The sequence below is a fragment of the Dasypus novemcinctus genome, chromosome 5 (assembly GCF_030445035.2).
Source record: "Dasypus novemcinctus isolate mDasNov1 chromosome 5, mDasNov1.1.hap2, whole genome shotgun sequence".
Taxonomy (NCBI): Eukaryota; Metazoa; Chordata; class Mammalia; order Cingulata; family Dasypodidae; genus Dasypus; species Dasypus novemcinctus.
Window position 1 is genome coordinate 101589608 of NC_080677.1, and position 17289 is coordinate 101606896.

General features: G+C 36.5%; 1 protein-coding gene across 1 annotated transcript in view; it reads left to right on the forward strand.

The window, feature by feature from the left end:
- The window catches only part of LOC101421259 (hyaluronidase-4-like), a 108928-nt gene that overhangs the window by 58545 nt on the left and 33094 nt on the right, over positions 1-17289 (forward strand). The window lies entirely within an intron of this gene.

Genomic DNA, 17289 nt, shown 5'->3' on the forward strand with positions numbered 1-17289 from the left:
GGGTGAGAGGGTGAGTGTTTAGGGAACAGATGCCTCTCTGTGTTTTTCCCCTTTTTTGGTTTTGGCTCTGGCCTGCAATGTGTTCTTTAGGCAAATGAGATTAAAATGGGAGGGTAGACAGATGATCTTGTACCTTTTTACTCAATAGCTGGGATTCTGAGAAGAGGGAAACATGCAGGCTGCATATACCAATTTGAGTAACATACAAATAAACTCAGTAGTATACCATGGTCAGGTGGAAGAAGGCCTAAAGATTTCTCTTTCTTTGACTGTCTTTGATGTTGTGGGGCATAGACTGACCCTAAGTTACTGAATATCTGACCTGAGAATTTGTTAGACAGAGTGACCATAGCGGGAGAAAAGACCTAGGGACAAGTATTTATTTCAAAAGAGATTTGTCCCAAATGGAAAACAAAGTCAGGTCTAAAGGAGTCAGCTGGACCAGTGGGAACTGCATGGGGCCTAGTCAGCTAGTGAGCACTACCAGACAGTAACTGGGCTAGAGAAACCAGCTTATGGCTATATGTCAACCTTAAAAACCACCAGGGCAAGCAAGGTAACATTTGGGCAGATTGAAAATGTACTAAAAACAGAAAAGGGAAAGGCCATTTTTTTCAGGACCCCTGTAATGAGTTTATATACTTAACACACATGAAAGGACACCATCCTTAAGGAGAGAAAGAGAGAGAGTGATGGAGGAGAGCATATGAGAGATTCAGTAAGTGCTTTTATTCACAAGAAAAAAAATTGTTGGATTGTATTACATTTAAATAGAATTCAACATCTGGTTAATTTTTTCCTATTGAGATGTAGGGAATTCAAGCTGAAGACCAGAGTAATCATAGACAAAGCAAAGGAATTATAGTTTTCTGCATATATATGAGTTCTAATATGATATAAATTTATGACCTTATCACACAATGTAAAATACTGAGCACAGTTTCTTATAGGTAATAACTGTTAAGTTAGTGTTAACATAAAACTTTCTTAATATGTGACAACTCCACTTAGATATTTAAGAGGTATATGAAATTTAATATTTTAAATCAAGGACTCTTGACTGCCTGGAATCTCAATTTCTTCTCCATCTTTTCCATTTCAATAAATTGTGTCATCTTTCAACCCATTTCATCAGTCCTTTATTCTTCCCTTTTCTTTTTTGTCCACATCTAATCCAGCAGTAAGTCTTATTGGTTCTTACAAAATATATCTTGAATCTATTCCTTTCTCTCATCTCCATTTTCTCAATTCAATCCAAACTAACTGGATTTCTGCATTTAACTTCCTACTTGTCTCCCATCCACTCTATTTTTCACCTAGTAACTGGTGTGACCTTTCAAAAACATAAAAGAAAATTTGTCAATCCCCTGCTTAAAATTATTTGATGACTATTGCTCTTGGAATAAAATCTAAACCTGTTGCCTTCATCATCAAAGTCCTACATGGTTTGGTCTCTACTTGCCTTTCTAACTTCATCCCTTACCATTCTTCCTTCCTCTTACAGTTCAAGCCACACAGGCCTCCTAGGTATTTCTCAACCATGCCAGGATTTTTGCATATGTCCTTTGTGTCTGGAATTCTCTACTTCTGATTCTTTGCAAGACTAGCTCCTTCACAGTATACACGTTTCTATTCAAATATTACCTCAGAAAAGTTTCCTTACTATTCTAGTTATCCTTTATCGGATGTGTATCTCTGTCATAGCACTTATCCCAAACTATATTTTGGCTTTCTAATTCTGCTTACTTGTTTGATGTCAGTGTTCTCCAGCCCTGTAAATTCTGTGGATATAGGAATCTTGTCTATTTCATTGAGCCCCCATTATCTAGAATCATTAATGGTACATAGAAGAGCTCAATAAATATTTGCTGAAGGAAGCAAGAGGGAAGGAAGGAAGGAAGGAAGGAAGGATAGAAGAAAGAGAGGGGTTAAGGGAAGAAGGAAAATGCAAAGAATGAAAAGACTTTCAAGTCCAAACCATTAATAAATTATGAAGAATGTAACACATTATAACCTATTACTGCTATATTAACTATTATATACTATTTATTATTTATAGTGGAATTGGCATAATTTCACAGGGAATATCATTAAACTTGATTATTAAATTGTTTTACCAAGTTTCAAACACAATTACAACATGTATTGGTGCTATTCATCAAATATTTTCAGCTTTTTGCCTCCAGGTAAATAGTAGGATTACTTCATAGATACTTTTTTGGTTGGGTGTGCCCAGGTGTCTAGTTCTGGCTAATGAGTTATGAAAGAAGTGCTGTGTGTCACTCCCACGGTGGACCATATAATTATTGGTCTAGGTTCTTTAAAATCTTTCTTTTCCTTTGCCATGGTGACTGGCAGTATTTCAGATGGTATCTTATCGTCAGTCTGGATCCTAGCATAAAAATAATACAGAACAGAGTAGAGTACAAGGTTGACTCAAGATGAACATGCAGTAGGAGTGAGAAATAAGCCTTGGTTATAGTAAGGCATTGAATGCTGTTGGTTATTTGTTTCTGCATCAAAATCTAGCCTCTATACTGAATGATAGAGATGACAAACTTCTGACTTCCGAGTAAAGTTGTGATCATGTTGTTTTTTATTATTACTTAGTCTTTAAATGTTTACAGACACTTAAGCATTTTCCTAAAAATTTATTTAACTACTGATGAACATATGTACTACTTGCTTCATTTTGTAAAGTCATTACTTCAACATGCCTTAGAAATCTATTTTCATCAACTCTTCATCATTTATTCATTGATACAACAAGCATCTACTAATATATCAGGCACTATTCTATGTGCATGGGTTATATCAGTGAAGAAAACAGACGATCATGCCATACTTTTGAAGTTTGCATTCTAGAGTTAGAGACAGAAAATAAATATAATATTTAAGTAAATTATATAGTATGTTGAAAGGTAATACATGGTAAGGAAAAAAGAAAAAGTAGAGGAGGTAAGGAGGAATCAGAAGTCTGGGAGGGCGGCAGACTTGGCCCAGTGTTTAGGGCGTCCATCTACCACATGGGAGGTCCGCCGTTCAAACCCCAGGGCTCCTTGACCTGTGTGGAGCTGGCCCATGCACAGTGCTGATGTGTGCAAGGAGTGCCTGCCATGCAGGGGTGTCCCCTGCCTAGGGGAGCCCCATGCGCAAGGAGTGCACTAGTGCACCCTGTAAGGAGAGCCGGCCAGCGCGAAAAAAAGTGCAGCCTGCCCAGGAATGGTGCCGCAGTGCCGCTGACGATAACAGACACAGACAAAGAAGACGCAGCAAATAGACACAGAGAACAGACAACCAACAATCGGGGTTGGGGGGGAAGGGGAGATAAATAAATAAATAAGTAAATCTTTAAAAAAAAAAAAAGAAATCTGGGAGATGGAGGTAGTGGTCAGGGTAGCTCTCAATGGAGAGAGAAATTTTATCCCAGGATTCTTTTATACTCTTGAAAATTAGTTAGAACCCCCAAAGAGCTTCTGTTTTATTTTTGACCTTGTGAATCCCCTGAAAGGGACACACAAGGATCCCCAGGACATACTTTGAGAACTGTAGCAAAGACTTGGCAGGAGGCACATAACTGGCTTGTTGTAGGGTCTTCAAGGATGACAGTATTAATATAGAGTGAAGGAGGGAAGAGATGCAAGAGATGAAGTCACAGAGGTAACTTGGGCCAGTTCATGTAGGACCTTGCAGAATATTGTATGGCCTTACTTTTTACTCTGAGGGAAATGGAGAACCATTTAAGATGTTTGAGCAGAGCAGTGGCATGATCTGATGTAAGTTTTCAAGGGGATATTGTGGTTACCGTGTTGCAGGTAGAGGGGGCAAGAGTAGAAGCAGGGAGACCTGTAGGTGTATTACAATAATCCAGGTCAGGGTTTTCACATTCATCAGAGTTAAATACATCAGTAGACTCATTACAAATTCTTTTGGTATTGCTAAAGTACTATTTCCTTCTGATTGATTCATATTGAATGTATTCTTCTGTTTTTCTGCTCCTCATAGCCTATATAAAGACATTATTAATTCTCTCTGCCTGGAGGAACCTGCACCAAATCTCAGTGTTTATTTCTGTCTTTCTTTTCCATTTCTCAGCAAGCTCTGTTCTTTTCGCCCATGTTCCAATAATTTCTTTTTACTGGCCTAACTAAACTGGTGTGTTCTTAAATTCTTGTATGCAACAAAGCCAGGAACCTAGAGGAATCTAACACTTCCCCATCTTCATTTGATGAGCCAGCCAGGAGGCAATTAAGTGAATGGTGCTCCCCACCCCCACCAGAGACTAAATTAATGCCTTCCAGAACAAGATATTAGCCACATGGGGGTTTCAGCCATTTGCAACCACAGTGTAAGACCCATCTTACCTCAACATAATAGAATAGCCAGAGAGGTTTATACCCTGTTAGGCAGGGACTACTGTCCTAACCAGCAGGCAGTAACTACGGAAGAATGATTATTGCCCCTCAACAACCCCTTAAGAATAAGGGATTAAACTATCTGAAGGGTGAGTTGAGGCAGGTTAGCCAGGGAAAAGAGAAGGTGAACCACAACATGGTCAACAGATGACATGGCTGACTGACAACATGGCTGCACAACCTCACTGAGACCTTGAGTTTAACTGTGATGTCCCAGTTTCTCCTTCTAGGACTTCCCCATAACCCCAGATATTCCAAACAGGCCTCACCACCAGTGAGGTAACCAATAAAAGCTGGGGCCCCTGCCTTTAGCATTAGCAAGGGGAAGGAATAATTAATATTTTAAAAGGTGACCACACAAGGCAGAGCTTGCTCTCTCTGCCTAGAGGAGGCTGCACAAAATCTCAGAGTGTATTTTCATCTTACTCTCCCATTTCTCAGTAAGCTCTGTTCATTTCCGCATTTCCCAATAAATTCTTTTTACTGGTCTACCTAAAAAAACAAACAAACAAAAAAGATAGCATTAATTTGTTGTCTATTTCCCTTTAATTTAATCTTTTAAAGAGCAATATAAAAAAATTATTTATTTTCATATCCCCTTTCTAGTCAATATTTTCAGCTCTCTACTCTTTCATTAGTAGGCTCGTTTTCCTTAAATCTTTTAAAAAATATAATACTTGAAAGGCAATTATGCATCCTTTTGTTAACATTTTTGATAATCATTTTTCATTTATTCACTTTGACTCCATGTTTTTTTGGTTCTTTTTATCAGACTTTTTTTCTGTAAACACATATCTTACATTTTAAACCATATCTGTCTTTGATTTCAATTCTAATATGCATTTTTTATGAATACATTTTTTGGTACAGGAATTCATTATAAAGTAAAAAACAGAAGTTTCTTTTCTTTTGGTATTTAAAAATCAAATTAATATATCATCTGCCATGATTTAATTTGAATACAATCACTGTTTCTTTGCATTGTGGATCTTTAACAATTCTTTCTAGTGTAATGCCCATTTTATATCTCAAAATAGAATTTATTATGCAGCATTGTTCTTTATGTCTATTTCATTGTAAATTTCTTGAAGAGTAGTCTTTACTAATCTTCTTTTACCTACTACCCATTTCCTGTCCTTTGTTGACTAATGGGAAATATGATCACTTAAGGCACTTATTCATATTATTTCTCATTCATTCCTGGTTTCTATACTGAGGCATTTGACAATATCCTCATATTAAACTTACTAAAAATGTTTAAAAAGTTTTATTCTTTTCGTTTAAGCAGAATTAAGTGGGGATGGAGGTAGTGTTGGTAGTTACTAATCCAGAAAAGGAATTTTAGTCTATTTCTATCTATGAACCTTAATATTCTCTCAAGAATAGATGAAATATTTCAGTATGCCATGAACTTAAATGAAAGATTATCTGAAACTTTTTCTCTGTTGGGGAAAAGGATAAAAAAATACACATTAGTTTATTGAAGATGACTGAAAATTCTATGGTTAGGTTAAAACATATAAAAGCCTCCTGTAGCAGTTTGATATTATTGATGAATTCTAAAAAGAAATATTGGATTATGTTTGTAAACTGATCTTTTCCTCTGGGCATATTAGATTTTATACCATAGGTTTCCTTGATTAAGTAATTATGTAAACCTCTTGTGCCTGGAGGGCATTGAATCCCTACCTTTGGTGGGTGGGGACTCACAGATAAAAGACATGGCAAAGGACAGAGTTAAGGATTTTCTAATGTTGAAGTTTTGATATTAGAGTTTGATGCTGAAGCTGAAGCCCCAGGAAGAGAGGAACTCTGAACCCAGAGAGAAGCCTGAGGAAGGGAGGAACCCCGAAGCCTGAAGCCTCGCAGACATTGGCAGACATCTTGCTCCAACATGTGAAAATAGACTTTGGTGAGGGAAATAACTTATGCTTTGTGGCCTGGTATCTGTAGGATCCTACCCCAAATAAATACCCTTTATAAAAACCAACCAATTTTTGGTATTTTGCATCAGCACCACTTTGACTGACTAATACACCTACTCACCTGTATGAAAGTTTAAACTAACTCATATATAAAGAATATAGAGAATATAAATATAAAGAATAAAGTTATTAAATCAGAGTATCAGTCTACTTGATACATCTCATTTTTGTTTCATGTTTGATTTTATAATGATGCAGTTTTTTTGGTAATTTCACGTTTCTCCATTGCATAGGGTAAGTAGTAGAATGTATGATGAAACTTCATTTACATACAAAACCAATGTATTATGGTTTTCCTGAGTCTACTCAGAGCAATTGCCATATATATAAGGTGTCCATATAATTTATTGTCCAAATTGGGAGACTTTTGTCACTCACGGACAATGTCTGTAAGTTGCAACTGTGATTCCCGAAATTTTAGATATAGCTGGGGATTTAATATTCAACTGCAGTGGAAAAAAGGAGCCCTTTCTAACCTCACACTCACTCTGAGGTATCCTCTGAGCAGTAAGCAAGAATACTGTGACTGAGTCCCCACCTTTAAAAATAATTAATTAAAAAATCCAGAGAATTGTGCAACAGTTCATTTTAGTGTTTTTTCAAAGAAAAAATCTGAACGATGAGTACTCTCAGCTGTGCAAAGAGTTTGGTCAACAGTGTTCTGTACAGAGGGATAGCACTGCTGGGGAAAGGTGCGGCATGGTTAAAGACTGTCTAGAGTTTAGTGAGAAAGTGGCAGAAAGTCACAACATGAGGTTAGGAAGGTAGGCTGTGGGCCAGGAAAGTAGTCTGGAATACATAAGAATATAAATATTCTTGTAGCTCATGGGAAGCCCCTGGAAGAGTTTTAGCAGGGGAATGAATTAATTTGATTCCATTTTTAAAAGATTACTCTGGCTGTATATGAAAAATGAATTGGATGGAAAATGTCAGCTATGAAGCCAGGAGACCAGTTAGGAGTCTATTGTAGTAATATAGATGAGATTTGGTGGTGTTGTTATAGAATTTGAGAGAGGTTCAATTATTTGCGTATAGAAAGGCCAGGACTCAGGAATGATTTTGAGAAGGAAAAATGGTTTATTGATGGCCGGCTGGAATCAGGAGCTTTCTGTTTCTAACCAGAGCCAGGAACAAGATTTTTGAGTTCCTTTTATACAAAGAGGAAAGGCCAAATGGTCCTTTTGTTTCAGTTCTCAATAAGCTTGAATTAGCATATATCTTCCACATCCTAGGTAAACTTTTAGCATGGACTTCATACATTCTAGATAAGGTTTTAGCACATATGGTTTGCATTTTCCCTGAATATTTAAAGTTTGTAGAGTTTGCATTGATAAACTGTTTCCTGGGACTGGAGTCGTTGCCATGGTTACCAAGGGCAGGGCTGCTGCCTCTCACCATCCCACACCCACATGTCAGGACAGACAGTTTAGGTTAAGGTTATCTCCAAAGAGACAAAGAGCCTCCCACCCATAGCCCACATCAGTGTCTTGGACTAGGGTGATGGAACTTGAGAGAGAAATTGGACAGATTTGTGTTAAACTTTGGAAGAAGAATAGACAAATGGCAATGGTTTATGGGAGAGTTTGAAGGAAAGTATCAAGAATAACTCCTAGTTTTCTAGTTGAAGCAACTAAAAGAAATGGTGATGCTACTTGCTAACTGGAGGATTCTGAGAAGTTGCAGATGGAAAATGTGGATTGGGAATGAAGAGATCTGTTCTATAAATATTAAGTTTGAGAGGTCTATTAGATGTTTAAGCAGAGATTATATAGGCATTTGCCTGGCTAAAACTTGCAAGTCCTTCAAAAGTCCACAGTGACTAGTGAGGCTTCTGGAAAGTCTTGTTTTCACTGACTGCCTACTTCAGATGAAATAATGAAGACCTCCAGTGCTGTGCTCCTGCAGCACTCTGCCTCCACCCACTGTCATAGCACTTACCACACTTTCTGTAAGGGTCTGTTTACCTATCTTCCTCAATAGATAGTGGGTTACCTGAGGACAGGGATTTAGGGTTTCCTCTCCAAATATCAATATCAATAGCTAAAGCTTGGAAGATTACTACTATTGTACTTAAACAAAAACAGGGAAGAATTCATGATGATTTAAGAACTGTCTTACTGAACAAAAAAGATCTAATATTGAAACAGCATCAAGATAAAGGAGAATTGAAGGTGATGTGACTAAGATCTAGATGTTAGTGAATCTCTGAAAAGGGATTCCACATATTCCATCTGAGCTAAGTCCTGGGGTGGCAAAGGGTGGTGGTGGTGATGAGAAAATAAGAATTTAGGTAAAAATCCCAAAGTTCGGAGTGATCCCAGGGCAGAAGTTACCACTATCTGGATTCCTAGGGAAACTTCATGCTTCAGCAGTAGAATTGCCTGAGGAGGTGTCTGGATGAACGATCTAAGAGTAGCATTTCAGATTCTTGAGTATCCCAATATGATGCAAGTACAAGCAATGTTGCCTTCCATTTGCAGAAGAAGACTTACATGGAGCAAGGAGAATGTGGAAGAGTAGTTTTTCCATTAGAAACCATGGTAATGGTACCCAAAGACAGGTGGAATGCACTAATCCTCAGTAAGTCAGTGAGGTTAGACATTCTCTCAGTTTCCCAGAGGCTAAAACAAATACCATAAAGTAGATAGACTTAAACAACAGGAATTTATGGGCTCACGGTTTTGAGGCTAGTAGTCCAAAATCAAGTTGTCATCAAGATGATGCTTTCTCCCTAAGACTGTGGCATTCTGGAACTGGCTGCTGGTAATCTTTGGGAATTCCTTGGCCCTTCTGTCACGTGGCAATGTACAGGCAACATCCTCTCCTTTCTCTTCCTGGTTCCATTGATTTCTAGCTTCTGATCTTCCTTAAGGTTTTGGCAGGGCTCCATTCCCTCTGGAGACTCAAAAAGACAATCAGTTCCTTGTCTTTTTTAACTTCCAGAGGCAGCCTGTTTCCTTAGCTCATGGCCACATCATCCCAACCTCTTCTTCCATAATCACATCTCTTTTTCTGACTCTGGCACTTTTGCCTGCCTCTTGAAAGGACCCTTGTGGTTATACTGGGCCTGTCTGGATAATCCAGAATAATCTCCCCATCTCAAGGTTCTTAATCTTAATCACATCTGCAAAGTCTCATTTGCCATTTAAGGCAACATATTTGTAGGTTCCAGAAATATTGACATGGACATCTTTGGACAGTCCAAACTGAACTTAAGTGGTATTTATTCTACCTACCACAGTCATAATATCTATTTTTGATGGATTATCCATTTTATGAATGTAAAATATCTATTTGAAATTTTGAACAAACTCTCTTTCCTTTAAGTCAATTGATTGTACTTGTACATTTTAGCCATCTTCTTTTTTGATGCTATTAGTCTTCCTTTACCATCTTGTGATTCCCGGGTGTTCATTTATATTTATAAATGAAGGACTATGTTGATTAGCACTTGTAGCCTGTGAGGATTTCATGTGAAGTTATTCAGGTCTGTCTCCCCAACACCCTTTCACTAGAGTAGGAAGACTTACTATAGCATTTACATATGCAAGCAGGAAGTGTGATAACATCTGGACATTCCTTTCTAAGATGGAGTCTATGTGGTGGGGCTTCAGGCAGACTGATAGGAAGTCCAACCCTTACCACAGTTACCATGATACCAAAACCTTTTGAAAAGAAAAATAACATTACTTCAGATAATTTCTTTTCCCCAAATGTAAAGCTTATATGATAAAAAGCAACTTCCCTACTTATTTCTGGAGACATTATGAACCTCATAATTTTTAAAGAGGGCTTGTCACTTCTTTTTGTTGTTGTTGCTGTGGAATTTATATTATTTAAATTTGACATCATTTGTCATTTCATTAGAAATTGAAAATACGGATAAACTTAACAAAATTCAGAATGGGTCAGCTCTACTTTAATCAATATTTGTCTTCTCTTTCTTTATAGAAAACTAATATTAAACACCTTAAGAAAAATAAAAACTATAAGTAACCTGCCATTGAAAGAACTATCAATGTTAGTGCCTTCAGTAACTTCCAACTTCCAATGCTAGTAAGACCATCTTTGAGAGAAAAAGAAAATTTTTAAGCAATTTTATTGAGATATATTCACACACCATACAATCCATCTAAAGTATACATTCAATGGCTTTAGGCATAATCACAGAGATGTGCATTCATTACCACAATCAATATTAGAGTATTTCATTGCTCCAGAAAGAAAAATCCTCTACCCTTTAGCAGTCACCTGTCAATCCTTCTGTCTTTCCACTAATCTGATTTCATCTCTATGAATGTACTTATATTTACAATTTATTTAAATGGAGCCAGGCAATATGCAGTAATTTGTATCAGGTTTCTCTCACTTAGGATAAGTTCTCTCTTTTTTTTCACAATTGATGAAAAATATTAATATATTACTATTCATTACAGTCCATAGTTTGCTTTCGGTATATTTTTGCCCAAATACTACCATATTATTGACATCTTGAAATATTAACGTACATTTCTTCTGAAACATGAAAAAAAATTCTTATATTTGTTAATATTCTGAATTTTGTATAACCGTCATTTGCTACAGAGCTCACTATGCTATAAAGTCCCTTGCTTCATCCTTTAGCTTTCCTTCTAGTGACATACACAATCCTAAACTTTCCCTTTCAACCACAATCAAGTGTATTGAAGCCCCATACTTTAATATGCTACCATCACCTCTATACCATTCCGAATATTTACAATCAACCTTATCATAAATTCTGCATAATTAAGCCTCTGCTCTACACTCCTTATCCCCATTTTATCTTCTAGCTATTAATTACATGACTTTGCTCATTTTATTTAGTTGATATTAGTGAGATCATACAATATTTGCCCTTTTGTTTCTGGCTTGTTTCACTCAACATAATGTTCTCAAGAGTCATCCATGTTATCATATGCATCACAACTTCATTTCTTTTTATGGCTGAATAATATTCCATCATATACATATACCACATTTGTTTATTCATTCATCTGTTGATGAACATCTGGTTACTTCCAACTTTTGGCAATTGTGAATAATACCACTGCAAACATCAGTGTTGAAATGTCTGTTCATGTCCCTGCTTTCAATTTTTCTGAATATATAGCTAGGAGAGAGATTGCTGGATCATATGGTGGATCTAAATTTGATTTCCTGAGGAACTGCCAAACAGTCTTCCACAGCAGCTGTACTCTTTTACATTCTAACCAAAAGTCAATAAGCATTCCTATTTCTTTATAGCTTCTCCAACATTTGTAGTTTTCTGTTTTTTAAATAGTGGCCATTCTAATAGGTGTGAAATGACATCTCATTGTAGTTTTGATTTATATTTTCCTAATACCTAGTAAAGTTCAACATCTTTTCATGTGTGTTTTTGCCATTTATATTTTCTCTTTGGAAAAATGTCTGTTCTTTTGCTAATTTTTAAATTGAGTTGTCTTTTTTTTCACTGAGCTATAGGATCTCTTTTTTTACTATGGATATTAGAATCTTATTGGATATGTGGTTTCCAAATATTTTCTCACATTGAGTAGGCTGCCTTTTTACCTTCTTGACAATGTTCTTTGAAGGTTAAAAATGTTTAATTTTAAGAAGATTTCATTTATCTATTTTTTCTTTCATTGTTCATGCTTTGGGTTTAAGTTTTAAGAAACCACCCCTACCACAAGTTCTTGAAGATGCTTTCTTAGATTTTCTTCTAGGATTATTAAGGTCTGAATTTTATATTTAGGTATTTGAACCATTTTGAGTTAATTTTTGTGTAAGATGTGAGATAGGGGTCCTCTTTCATTCTTTTGGATATGGATATCTAGTTCTCCCAACACCATTTCTTGAAGAGACTCTTTTGTCCCAGTTGAGTAGACTTGGTAGCATTTTTAAAAAATCAGTTGACCATAGAGGTGAGTCTATTTCTGAACTCTCAATTTGATTCCATTGATCTATATGTCAATCTTTATGTCAATACCATGTTGTTTTGACCATGTAACTAAGTAATATGCTTTAAAGTCAAGAAGTTTGTGTCCACTGACTTTGTTCTTCTTTTTAAAATATCTTTGTGGCCATTTGGGGTCCCTTTTCCTTACAAATAAATTTGTTAATTGGCTTTTCCATATCTGCAAAGTAGGCTGTTGGAATTTTGATTGGGATTGCACTGAATCTGTATATCACTTGGGGTAAAATTTACATCTTAATAATATTTAGTCTTCCAATTGATGAACAAGAATGCCCTTCCATTTGTGTAGGTCTTCTTTAATTTCTTCTAGCAATGTTATGTAGTTTTCTGAATACAGGCCCTCTACATCCTTGGTTAAATTTATTCCTAGATATTTTATTGTTTTAGATGCTATTGTAAATGGAATTTGTTGCCTGATTTCCTTCTCAGATTGCTCATTTCTAGTGATCAGCAACACTACAGATTTTTGCATTTTGATCTTGTATTCTTCCACTTTGCTGAACTCCTTTATTAGCTCTCATAGTTTTTTTGTAGATTTTTTTGGGTTTTCTAAATATAGGATCATGTCACTTTGAAATAGTGAAAGTTTTACTTCTTCCTTTCTGATTCAGATTCTTTTTATTTCTTTTTCTTTCCTAATTGCTCTAGCTAGGACTTCTAGCATAAAGTTGAATAACACTGGTGACAGTCCATCACCTTATCTTCTTCCCAATCTTAGAGAGGAAACTTTCAGCCTTTAAGCAATGAATATGATGTTGGCTGAGGGTTTTTCATATATGCTCTATATCATACTGAGGAAGTTTCTTTCTATTCCTATCTTTCAAAGTATTTTTATCAAGAATGGATGCTGGATTTTGTCAAATGAATTTTCTGCACCAGTAGGTAGAGATGACCATGTAATTTTTCCCCTTCAGTTTGTTAATGTGGTATATTACATTAATTGATTTTCTTGTGTTGAACTACCTTGTATACTTGGGATAAAATCCAGTTGATCATGTATAATTCCTTTAATATACAACATGGATTTGGTTTTCCAGTATTTTATTGAGGATTTTTCATCTATACCCATAGAGATATTGATTTGCAATTTTCTTTTCTTGTAGTATCTTTATCTGGCTTTGGTATTAGGGTAGAGTTGGCTTTATAGAATGAGATAGGTAGTGTTCTCTTCTCGTCAAATTTTTGGGAAGAATTTGAGCAGGATTGGTATAAATTCTTCTCAAAATGAAAAGTCCTGGGCTATTCTTTTTTGGGAGGTTTTTGATGAACTGACTCAATCTCTTTTACTTGTGATTGGTTTGTTGTGGTCTTCTATTTCTTCTCAAGTCAGTGTAGGTAGTTTGTGTTTTTCTAGGAAGATGTTTATGTCATCTAAGTTGTCCGATTTGTTGGCAAAGAGTTGTTCATAGTATATTTTTATGATCTTTCTTATTTCTGTAGGATCAGTGGTAATGTCTCCCATCTTATTTCTGATTTTATTTATTTGCATCTTCTCTCTCTTTGTTTGACAGTCTATTAAGGATTTGTTGATTTTGTTGATCTTCTCAAAGAACCATCTTTTGGTTTTTTTGATTCTATGTTTTTATTTTATTCTCAGTTTTATTTATTTCTGTTCTAATCTTTGTTATTTCTTTCCTTCTACTTGCTTTGGGATTAATTTTCTCTTTTTTCTAGTTCCTGCAGATGTGCAATTGATCTATTTTTCAAAGCAGTTTTATTGAGATATATTCACATATCATACAATCTATCCAAAGTGTACAATCATTGGTTTTTAGTTCAATCACAGTGTTATGCATTCATGACCACAAAAAAGTTTTAGAACATCATCACTCCAAAGAGAAAAACTCTACACCCCTTAGCAGTCAGCTCCCAATCCCTCCTTCCTTCCCTAGCCCTACATAAACACTAATCTAATTCCATCTTTATAAATTGGTTTTTATTTACATTTTATATAAACAGAACCATACAATATATAGTACTTTGTGTCTGGTTTCTTTTACTTAGCAAAATGCTTTGTTATTTTTTGCCTGATATTAACATCTTGTAACATTAATAGACATAACATTTGTTCAGTTTCAAAGAAAAATGGTCTGATATATGTAATGTTGTTCATATCCGTATTTCACATGAGGTTTTATTATGATATACAGCCCTATATTACATTTTTAAGCTTTCCTTTTAGTAATGTATGTGACTCAGACTTTCCCTTTTAAATACAATACTGTCATATTCATATAATACTTCCTGCAAAGGCAGATTCTTTTTTCAGGAACTGTCTTTCTTTCTGTTTATTTGTGAATATTTTAAACTCACCTTTATATTGGAAGGACAATTCTGCTGGATAAAGAATTCTTGGCTGACAGTTTTCTAATCTGATTTATTCTGATTGTGCTATGCTGCCCTTCCTGGATATGTAAATTCATCTCTTATTAAAGTTTTGGGAAATTTTCAGCTCTTTTTTCCCTTTTTTTTTCTTCTGGAACTCCCATGACACATATATTGTTGCACTTTGTGTTATCATTCAACTCCCTGATCCCCTGCTCAATAGTTTCCATTTTTTTCTCTCCTTGTTCTTCTCTCTTCAGTTTCAGCTGTTCTGCTGTCTGTACCACTTATTCTTTCTTCTATCATTTTGAGCCATCTGTTTATGCCTCTAATGTGTTTTTGATCTTACCTATAGTGTCTTTCATTCCCATAAGCTCTGTTATTTTTCTACTTGGGTTTTCAAATTCTTCTTTGTGTTCACTCAATGACTTCTTGATGTGCCTTTTCTCTTTAGCTGTATTGTCTTTCAACTCATTAACCGAGTTTGGGAGTTTGTATGAATATTGATTAGTTGTCTCAAATCGTGTTTCTCATCTCAGGCTTTGATATGTTTCTTTACCTGGGCCATTTTTTAAGCTGGCTTGTAATTTTTGCTGATATCTAGGTGTCTGATTATGATGGTGAGTTTACTCAGATGCTCAATTTGTCTCTCTTTAGTAGGGGTTAGTGGTGGGAGGGTTTTGTTATTGCTTTTCTTTAATTCCTGTTTCAACCTGGTGTAGGTCTTTAGGATTGTCCCTGTTAGTTGCTTAAATATGGACCCTGGACCCAGTAATGGGCTGCAGACCCACTTTCTAGGGCCTTGGGGTGGGAGGCTGTAAAGGCCAGAAAAAGCCTCTTATTTACTTTTAATTTCCTCATATATACTTCCTCGATAGGCCAGCAGATGGCACTCTTCAGTAGGCCTCTCATTTCAAAGCCAGGTTTATATGTGTTAACTGCAACATGGATTGGATCAATGTGACAGTGGGTCCTGCCTGGAGGCTAACAGCTTTGTAATTGAAACTTCTGAATCTGTTCTCCAACCTTTGCTGGCAACCTCTTCCCTTTTCCTGGGTAGGAAATAATTCTACTCCCCTCTGCATCCTCAACAACCAGTCCGTCAGTAAGGAAGTGATTAAGAGGGTTGGATTTCTTTAGTCCCATGTTGGCTCCCAGGGTAAACAATGTTGTGGACCCACCCGGCCTGGGACTGTTCATGGGACACAACAGAGCAAATCTGTGGCCCAGTGCTGAATCAGCCTTAGGCTACATCTCTCTCTCTCTTGTTACCTGGAGATGTAATCCCTGTGGCCCCCTTTGTAGCTACTCGCCCAAGGCTGGAGAATTCAAAATTGTTCGTATATGTTGAGGGAGGGGTGCCGGTGGCTGCAGTTGCAGCTTTCACTTACAGTCTTTACTTGGACGATTCTTTTCCTGTGCCCCTCTCTGGGCAGTATCTAACCTTCCCCTGGTGTCCTAAACCCTACAACACTTTTCTGCATGCCATGTCTGCCTATCCTCTAGTTATTTTTCTGCGAGAGGAGAAGGTCCCATGTGTTTCTAATCCACCATCTTCCCCAAAGTCTTTGCAGTTAGGTCTTTGAATTTAACTCTTTTTTCTTTTATTGTTATTTTTTCTTTATTTTTAAAGAAACTTTAGATTACATAAATGTTACATAAAAAATATAGGAGATTCCCATATACCCTAACCCCTCTCTCTCCCACACTTTCTCCCATTAGTGAGATCTTTCTTTGGTGTGGTACATTTGTTACAATTCTTTTTTCTTTTTTAATGTGAGCATTTAGGCCTATAAATTTCCCTCTCAACACTGCCTTCCCTGCATCCCATAGGTTCTGATGTTTCCTCATTTTCATTCATCTTGAGATATTTACTGATTTCTCTTGCAATTTCTTCTTTGACCCACTGATTGTTTAAGAGTAGGTTGTTTAATCTGTGAGGGTTCAGGCTTCCTGGGTTCCTTCCAGGGTCTTACTTTTCTCTGGGTTCCAGGTCCCTCTCTTCCCAGGGCTTGCTTCTTCCTGGGCTCAGGGTTCCTCTCTTCCTGAGGCTGGCTTCTCTTTCCTCTGTGTGTTTACTCCCTGGGGCTCCAGCTTAAGGCTTCAGCATCAAACTCCAACATCAGAAACCCTCAACTCTGTCCTTTCCCATGCCTCTTATCTGTGAGTCTCTACTCACCAAGGGGTAGGAACTCAATGCCCTAATGATGTGGCCCAATGAAAGCCCTAATCAAAAATTAATCACACCCAGGTAAAGACCAGATTACAAACATAATCCAGTATCTATTTTTGGAATTTATAACCATATCAAACTGCTACACATGGTTTTCTCACCTCTACACTTTCTGAGGAGAAATCTGTACTAAGTCTTACTGGGCATCCCTTTATGTGATGGATCACTTTTCTCTTGTTGCTTTCAGAATTTTATTTTTACCTTTGGCTTTTGACATTCTGAATAGTAAGTGCTTCAGGGTAAGTCTGCTCAGATTTATTCTGTTTGGAGTATGTCACCCTTCTTGGATATGAATATTCATGTCTGTCATAAGAGTTGGGAAATTGTTGGCCGTTTTTTCTTTCTGCTTCATTT